The 9,590-nt window shown below is 39.8% G+C and overlaps 1 long non-coding RNA gene across 1 annotated transcript in view; it reads right to left on the bottom strand.

Moving 5' to 3' along the window:
• Window positions 1-1,899: 1,899 nt before the first annotated feature.
• The window catches only part of LOC121033170 (uncharacterized), an 83,306-nt gene continuing 75,615 nt past the window's right edge, over window positions 1,900-9,590 (bottom strand). The window contains exon 12 of the long non-coding RNA XR_005791737.1: window positions 1,900-2,086. This is a non-coding gene — a long non-coding RNA (uncharacterized LOC121033170). The remainder of the gene's footprint in view (window positions 2,087-9,590) is intronic.

Below are 9,590 nucleotides of genomic sequence, written 5' to 3'. Positions count from 1 at the left end.
ATAAATATTTAAAAAAAATTTTTTTTTTAATAGAACGACTTAGGGGCACCTGGGTGACTCAGTCTGTTAAACATCCATCCAACTTCTGCTCAGGTCATGATCTCGAGGTTCATGAGTTCAAGCCCACATTGGGCTCGGTGCTAAAAATAGCTCAGAGCCTGAAGCTGCTTCAGATTCTGTGTCTCCCTCGCGCTCTACCCCATCCCTGCTGGCACTCGGTCTCCGTCTCTCAAAAATAAATAAAAAATGTTTTTAAAAAAATTTTTTAAACATAGAATGACTTAGATCTCACGCAGATAAGACAATACAAGTAGACCACGGTTGTTCAGCTACTAACTAGCAGTGCTGCGATTTGTAGGCAAATATTCTGATTTCCTGAGGTCCTTTTCCTGACCACTCTGTTGCATTTCCGTCTTCATCTGTGTCTCTTTTCCTACCATAAATTCATTATCAAAAATAAATAAATAAATAAATAAATAAATAAATAAATAAATTCATCATCAAACTGTTGTCTAACTTGCCATTCTTTGGCTGCTGTACCCATCTTTGTTTATATGATGATCTAAAAGCTTCCGTCTAAGTGTCATCTCTTCCTCAAAGATAATAAATAGAGTCAGGATTGCAATCATCGGTAGGTAACAGAGAACCCAGCCAACACTGGCATATAGAACAATGGCTAAAGGTAGAGGTTTGAGTAGCACACTGCCTGAGGTCCAGTCCAACTTCTGCACTCACTGAGTATCTTGGGTACATTTTTCAACCTTTCTATGGTTCAGTGTGCTCATCTGAAAGCTGGAATAACAATGGTGCTCACTTTTTTAAGCTCTTAAGAGGATTAACTATAAATTCAAGTCAACCTCTTAGAAAATGCTAATAAAATAAGTTGCCATTTTATAGTTTCTCACATGGGGGTAGACAGCTCCGGTGGTACAGCCACATCACCATGCCATCGAGGACCCAGATTCCTCCTGTCTTTACTGCTCATTCTCAGCCTTGCAAAACATAAGTGGCCCCCTCTGCATTCCAGGCAGAAAGAAAGGAAAGGCGCCAGATCAGATGACTTCTTCTTGTGGACTTTTGGATTTTATTTGGGAAGGGCGGGCCCCCTAAATGACTTCCTCCTATAGCCTGTCAGTAAAAATGGTGTTATATGGCCAGCCCTCACTTCCATGGTGGCTGGGAATTTTAGCTTTGAGTTTTCCAGGCTTTTTGGTGGAGGAAGGCAGGGTAGAATGTTTGGGAATGGTTGTTGAGTGGACTGACCCCTAATACCACCCAAAAGTCCCAGCTCATGCCCCACCTGCACATCTATCCTAATTAACAACTTCAAGGACATGACTTATACTATTCCTTTGCTATTATTTTATGGTTCTTTCTGCCTGGGAACCGTACATTTATATGGTTGGTTTTACCTGAGCCTTCAGGTTCCAGTTACCGCCTTCTCTGTGGAAAACAATTCTCTAACCACCCCAATAAATACAGGTCTCTCCTCTTATCTTTTTACGTAGCACGTTGTTTCCTTCAAAATGCTTCATTCATTTGGCAAGGTTAGAGGGATGATATTCTTTATACTCCCAATAAGCAGAGTTTTCTCCTTGCCTTTTCTCCTTGCCACACCACTACAAACCCTACTAAGAGGGCAGAATGGTGTCACCTCAGAGAGGAGGAAGATATACTGTGAAAATTCATGTCAAAGAGAACAGGAGGTGGAGAGCCAACCCCTTCCTGCCACAGCTCTGCTCTGAGAGCAGAGACGCCCCAAATTTAACATGGCACTAATCTAAGTGGGTCAGCCATAGTCACTGAGTAGCTACCCAGGAAAGTACTTCAATTTTGTTGAGGGAGTGAATGAATGAATGAATGAATGAATTGTTTTGAATAACAAATTTTGACAGGATGTGAATATCCCATATTTTATTGGGTTTGAGAGCTTGAGCTCACTACAGTATAACTATGACATGATGTTTTGTTTCCTCAAAAGATGACGACTCCTTCAGGGCAAAGATTGTGTTTTTCTTCTTTGCGTCTTCTTTGGGGCCCCCACTGGGGTACTCCATGGGTCTTTGTTAGTTGATTGAATAAGGGGCTGAAGATAAAAAATAACAGAATTAGAAAGCGACAAAGGATGATAGATTCCAAAGTTACCTGTATTTTTTTCCTCAGCAGAAAAGAGAGATCCTAGTTGATGTTGTCTGTTCACTTTAGGTTTCGGTGCTACTTTAATATAGAAGAATGGTCATGAAGGTACTAAGATTCCCAGAGGACAACTAAGATAAGGAAATCAGTATTTAACCTTAAGAAATAAGGCTTTGTGCGTAGATAACGGCTTATGTCATATGCATCCTCACCAGGGAATCCAATTGGGTGTCTTGAAATCTTGACTAATTTCCAGGTTTCATTCTGTTTCCCTAACCATCGATTTACCTGGAATTTTTTAAACTGTCGGCTTGAAAGAAGCTGGGATCTCTTATTCTTGTCAAATACTGTCATTTTTGTCAAATTATGTGGACATTTTCAGCTTCCAGAATAACTCTGGTGCTCCCTTGCTCTCCCTGTCCTCTGTTCATTCAAACAGCTCCATTAGGCCCTGTGGCACACAGAAGCTCTGCATCTAATGCCACCCCTTGCTGGCAGGGTGACCGCTGGGCACGTGCACCTCCACCATCCGAGGTTTCTGGGTTTTTTTTTTTTTAATGTTTATTTTTATTTTGAGAGAGAAACAGAGAGAGTGTGAGTAAGGGGAGGGGCAGAGAGGTGGAGGGGGGAAAGGGGGGAGAGAGAGAGAAAATCCCAAGCAGTCTCCACACAGTCAGCACAGAGCCCAATGTGGGGTTCGATCCCACAAACCACGACGTCATGACCTGAGCCAGAATCAAGCCGAATCAACCGACTGAGCCACCCAGGAGCCCCAATCCTAGGTTTCCATTTAGATAAAAGGACCAACAATATCTGCCTTAACTGACTCATGAAAGTATCAGGCGAATGAAGTGAGATTCATGTGAAAACTTTATATGGTGTAAAGAGGTATACAGATGAAAATTATTGTATCTTATAAATGGTATCACGAGCCTGTATCTCATTTCCTTTTTATAGGAAAACATATTGAGAGCAGAAAGGCCAACAAATTTATCAGTGCTTTGGGTCAAAGCTGTTATATCAAACTCACACTTTTACTTTTGCCTCTTCCCGAAGCCCCAAATAATGATAATCATAATAGACATAGGCAAAAGGGAAAGAAAATGGGATTAAGCCACAAAGACAATAAATGGGAGAACAAGCAATGGCAACTAAATTTTGAAAGTTGGGAAGCAGGAAGAAGGCCGGCAACTTAGCCAGCAGGACAAGGGAAAACAAATTGTAAGCTGGCATTTGAGAAACCCAAGAACCAACCCCAATCTGTACCACTAAAGACCCAATGGCTTCAAGAAGTGGGGTAAAGTGGGCTGCAAACAGAAGGATTGGTTAAGTTGGTTTAAATGGAGCTGACAGCCACCTACCCACGTCATCCTTTCCTCACGTAGCCAGCTGATCTGCTCTGGCTAAAGGCTAGAGGTTAATGCTCTGGCAAAGTCATGACAGTCAGTGTCTGCACTGCTTGGGGACATCAGGTACAGCTAAGGGTGGGAATTACCATGTTGAAGACAGAGCTTATGCGGCAGTGTAGGGCATGAATTTCGAAACCCATTTTTCCCATTCAGCTTCCAGAACATGGACAACGAGGCTTTTACTCTCCAGATAGAAGGTGGGAAGATTCTTTGAGGACTCTGACCAGACCAAGAGATAATTCCTGGGGTTATTCTGACTTCGGGGTTCCCACAATGAAACCATACAGTAGCTAACTAAAGGTGACAAGCTTCACCCGCATTCTTGGAACTTCCTGTCAGCTTCATAACCCCCCTTCTTTTTCTTTTGCCAGTTTAGAGCTCTACTGAGGTACAGTTTGCAATCCTAAAATAATGCCCCACTTTTATTTATTTATTTTTCCCCCAGGATTTATGCGGTTCATTTCACTGTCAGTCTTACAAGTAAGTCACTGAGGTTGGGCAAAGCCAGGGGATAATAACTTTTAAGTCCCAAGCACTTTCATCCAGTGACAACCCAATTAGCAAGACCCTGTTGCTGAGCGGAGGGCTGTGAGGCCACCCCAGGACCCACAGCACATGTACTGATGTTAAAAATCCTTTCCCAGAGGCATTAAGGGGGAATCAAATGCCCCACTTTTTTTTTTTTTTTTTTTTTTTTTTTTTGCTGAAAATAACTAAAATTTATTTAAATATTAAAGTTAAAAAAAAAAAAAGGTGAGGAAGATTCATGAGATTTAGTTTGGCCAGTCTACGGCCATAGCACCCTGAACGCGCCCGATCTCGTCTGATCTCGGAAGCTAAGCAGGGTCGGGCCTGGTTAGTACTTGGATGGGAGATTTAGTTTGGCCAAGTCATCCAGATGGTGCTGCAGAGCCGTTTTCGGGTTTCGTGATGAAAGGGGGTAGGGGGAAGGCTTTCCACCACACAACAAAGGAGCACATTTGTTACAAGGCTGAGACTACCCCCCCACCCCCCACCCCCACTGCAGCTAAAGGCCCACAAAGCAGTGAATCGAATGCCCGCTTTTAAATATGAGCAGAGAACCAGAGACTACCAGAAAGCTGAGGAAAATCTCTAATATGAAACATTATATTAACCGAAAAGAATAATAAACAGAAAACACCAACACCAGTTATTGGAGAAAGACATAAAAACTTAAAAAGAAGCTACTGCTAACATTCTTAGAGCAATGAGATAGAGCCTCTTTCAAATAAGAACAGGATGCTACCGTATAAAAGGAATATCCAGAGAACAAAAATGAATTCCTGGAAATTAAAACTACAATAGCCGAAATTAAAGATTCAATAAGAAGGATGGGAAATAAAGCTGATGAACTCACTTGTGAAAGGAGAACAGATTTAATTCCTATGGAAGAACGACAGAAAGACAAAGAGATGAAATAAAGGAAATGTATTAGGTGAGGAACATTTATCATCCAGAAAATGAAGTTCCAAAGGGAAAGAAAAGAGAAAACTGTGGGAAAGAAATCCTCGGCAAATAAAGCCAGAAAGTTTCTCAGAAATGAAGGACACAGCTCTCCAGATTCAAAGAGCCCTTTGAGTGCCAAGCATAATGGAGGAAAATAGACCTAGACCAAGGCACATGGTGGTGCGATTCCAGACCGGTGAGACAAAGAACAGATACCACAAGCTTCCAGAGAAGGAAAAAATGGCTTCAGGAAATGGATTGTGAAACAGAATGACTTCAACCTCTCAGTAAGCACTCAAAAGGCTAGAAAACAATAGAACAAAGCTGTCAAAATTCTGCAAGGGAATTATTTCCTGTCTGGAATTGCGTTCCTGGCCATACTACAATGAAGTGTGAGGGTGAAATTAAAACTTGTTCAAATATGCAAAGTTTCAGAACAATAAACTCCTTCTAAGGAAACTACTGACAGCAAACCCAGCATCAAAAGGGCATAGCATTTGAGATACACGAGATTCAACACAAGAAAGAGAATTCTCAGGACTATAACGTAGGGAGATCTCAGGATGACAGCTGTGAGGAAGACCAAGGAAGACTGGATGGAGTCAGCAGGTCCGTAAGAGGTGTCTCCAAGAAGATAAAATTAATAGAATAATGTGTTTAAACATACTGAGAGGAGATTTAGATATTGGTAAGTAGGGTTTGGAATAAACTAGCGATAGAAATTAGCTGATCAGAACAATAAACACTTATCTGACCAAAATGAGGACATAAGTGTGTTGAGAGAATGGGAGCACAGAAGTGTAGTGGTTCCACCGTGTAGGGGTAAAGGGGTGGTGGTTGTGAGAGGTAATGATGACAGAGAGCTGAATGTTTATCTTCCAAGGTGGACAATCAATAGCAAAGTCTTAAATTAGCAGTATGGAAACATGGTATTTAGATATGTGAAGATCAATATCAAAAGAAATGGCCAAGAGTTGAACGCAATTGCCCCTAAGAATAGGAAGTGTGTGTGTGTGTGTGTGTGTGTGTGTGTGTTGTCATAATGTGCTCATCATTACAGATTTTGTGCATATGGAACTATAACACAACTATAAACTCAATTCCTTAAAGTCAGCTAAATTGCCAAACTATATTTTTGTTGTAGGGGAAAACATTATAGTTTCTCAACCCTAATTTGTTCTTGTTCATTGGAATATACAATTTGCCCCATTTCTAAGCATTTGAGACACTGAATTTACAAATGGGCAGTGGCCAGACCAAATATAAAAGCAGAACTCTGACCCACAACCTGTAGCAGCCAGTCTAGGAAACCAACCCATGACCTACAGTAACCAGCCCAGGGAGCCAACCTGCTATAATTCAGCCTTGTAGAAAATCAGGCTCCAAATGGCCAGAACTTGATTAATAACTGACAGCTGTTCTAGTTTTTATTCCTGCTTCCAACTAGGACCAACCAGTGAAAGCCAAATTCGCACTCCTAACCAATCACAAAGGATGCCTCTCTTCTAGTTAGTCTGCTTATGGCTCCCCCATGCCATGATTCTCCAAGCAGGGCAAACCTGAAGCCATGTCTTCTTCCCACCATAAAGCTTTCCCTGTCCTCTACCCACCTTTGCGTCCTGGGCAAACACAAGTGATGGTACCTGCCACTCTTGCTACAGCAAGATCTTAATAAATACGCTTTATTCTCATTTGGTTGGTCTTCATTTGTTTCCACGCACTATTTTGAGGCATGGCAAATTTTCAAAGATTGAAAAGTATTTCATTTGTCAAGAATTGATGCCAGCTTGACATTGGCCTTAGCAACATGTTTCTGATATGTCATTTCAGGCAAGGGAAACAAAGACAAAGAGAAACTAGTGGGACTATACCAAAATAAAAAGCACAACAAAGGAAACGATTAACAAAATAAAAAGGTAACCTACTGAATGGGAGAAGATATTTGTAAATGATGTATCTGATAAGGGGTTAGTATCCAAAATATATAAATAACACCAAAAAAAACACTAATAATCTGGTTGAAAATGGGTAGAGGATCTGAATAGACTTTTTTTCCAAAGAAGATATACAAATGTCAAAAGATACATGAAAAGATGCTCAATATCACTAGTCATCAGAGAAATGCAGATCGAAACCACAATGAGATATCACCTTACACCTGTCAGAATGGCTGGAATCAAAAAGACAAGAAATAACAAGTGTTGGAGAGGATGTGGAGAAAAAGGAACCCTCAGGCACCATTGGTGGGAATGTAGATTAATACAGCCACTGTGAAAAAACAGTATGGAGATTCCTCAAAAAATTAAAAACGGAAATACCATATAATCCAGTATTTCCACTATTGGGTGTTTATCCGAAGAAAATGAAAACTCTAACTCAAAAAGATATAGGGGCGCCTGGGTGGCTAAGTCGGTTGAGCGTCCAACTTCAGCTCAGGTCATGATCTCATGGTCTGTGAGTTCGAGCCCCGCGTCGGGCTCTGTGCTGACAGCTCAGAGCCTGGAGCCTGCTTCGGATTCTGTGTCTCCCTCTCTCTCTGCCCCTCCCCTGCTCATGCTCTGTCTCTCTCTGTCTCAAAAATAAATAAAAACATTTAAAAAAAAAAAAGATATATACACCCTTATGTTTACTGCAGCATTTTTTAAAATAGCCAAGATATGGAAGCAACACAAGTATCCACTGACAGCAGAGTAGATAAAGAAGATGTGCTGTATATATACACTATGGGATATTACTCAGCCATAAAAAAAAAAAAAAAAAAAAATGAGAGCTTCTCATTTGGGACAACATGAAGAACCTAGAGGGTATTATGCTAAGTGAAATAAGTCAGACAGAGAAGGACAAAGAGCATATGATTTCACTTATATGTGGAATCTAAAAAATGAACAAAGAGAAACAGACTCATAAATACAGAGAACAAACTGGTGGTTGCCAGAGGGGCAGGCATGGTGGGGGAGGGGATGGGTAAAACAGGAAAAGGGGACTAAGAGACACAAACTTCCAGTAATAAAATAAATAAGTTGTGGAGATGAAAAGTACAGCCTAGGAAATATAATAAATTGAGGGCGGACGATGGTGACACTTGTGGTGGGCATGGAATGACATGTAGAGTTGTTGGGTCACTGTGTTGTGCACTTGAAGCTAATGTAGCATTGTGTGTCAACTACACGTCAATATTAATTAACCAATTAATGAATAATCCTAGGAAAAACAGTAAATCTCTGCTGTATCTTAAACACCTATAATGAGTATTCAATCAGTACGTATTGAATTAAATAAATTAAAAAATAAAGGGTCATTGTATCAATGAAAAAAAAAAGTGTGTCAGCTAAACCTACAATCCAAGTTCAAAAAGTCTTAACTTTTTGACAAGTTCTTACATTTATTCACTCATATATTGTACTCTGTCTCCACATGTCAAGAACTGCACTGTGTGTTATGTATTCTGGAAGATACGAATTAAATAAGTTGAGTATGTCCCTTAATTGGATTTAGTAATTTTCGAGTTTCTTAAATTCAGATAAAGTTATCTCAGGTTTGGATAAGTCACTTTAAATTGTATTTATGCTTTTGAGCAAATGAACATAATTTTAAAGAGCCAGTTGCCAAAAACAGAGATCAAGTTAGTGTTACACTGTTATGCTTTCTTATTTTACCTTTTTTTTCCCTTAAATTGCCCAATGTAAAATTTCTGACTGAACTGTCCTGGCATGTGTCTAAAGTGTGCTTTTTTAATTTTAAGCCCCTTGAAGAAATCTTCTCTTACGTTTACTAATATAAATATAAATGTTAAGTGTATTTCATTTACACACATTATCCTCTTTGTGCTTTAGAATTGAATTCCAGATGTCCTATTAAGGGGCACATATATGATTATGGAAAATTATTCTATTGAAAATAACAGTAGTTTTTATAATGATGTAACTCTGAGAAAGCAAAAGAAATTGAGGTTGGAAAACAGATGTAGTCACTAAAAAACTGTGTGCACATGGTAAACTGGTTTTTAGCAAGATTCAAATAATGCAATCAGTGGGAATTTGACTAGTCCGTGGAGTTGTCAAAGGCATGTGGGATGTACGAATAATAGCTAGAAATTTGTTGTGGACACGAGGCTATTAAGCTTGTCTCCTGCTGCATTCAATATGGTAGTAAAAACTATTATTAAATAACTGATTTTATAGCAACTGTTAAAATTATTTGGCCAAAGTATAAATTAAAGTTTATGACGGATGCAAATGTATGTCTTAAGATGTAAAATACTAATTTAGGTTCCTTTCCCATTTTAAAATAACCACTCAGACGAAAGAACAGTGATTACCAAAATAAGAGCAAATTAATAAGGCTGCCAGGAAGGCTTCACAAAAGTCTGAAACAGTAAATGTGACTTTGCTTTTCAAACACAGAATCCCACAATTATCAAGGATCTCTTCCCTAGCTGAGTGCATATAACTCACATCAGCAGTAATGGGGTTGACACACGTGAAATCCTGAGGACCAACTAAAGGGCACAAATGATAGATCTGATCCCCCAGACCTTTCTGTGCCACATGCAGATGTGTAGAGGGTCGGTGGACACCC

The sequence above is a fragment of the Herpailurus yagouaroundi genome, unplaced genomic scaffold, assembly GCF_014898765.1.
Source record: "Herpailurus yagouaroundi ecotype Mexico unplaced genomic scaffold, PumYag 142, whole genome shotgun sequence".
Lineage (NCBI taxonomy): Eukaryota > Metazoa > Chordata > Mammalia > Carnivora > Felidae > Herpailurus > Herpailurus yagouaroundi.
The sequence above is the reverse complement of the archived record's forward strand: the minus strand, read 5'-3'. Positions and strand labels throughout refer to the sequence as shown.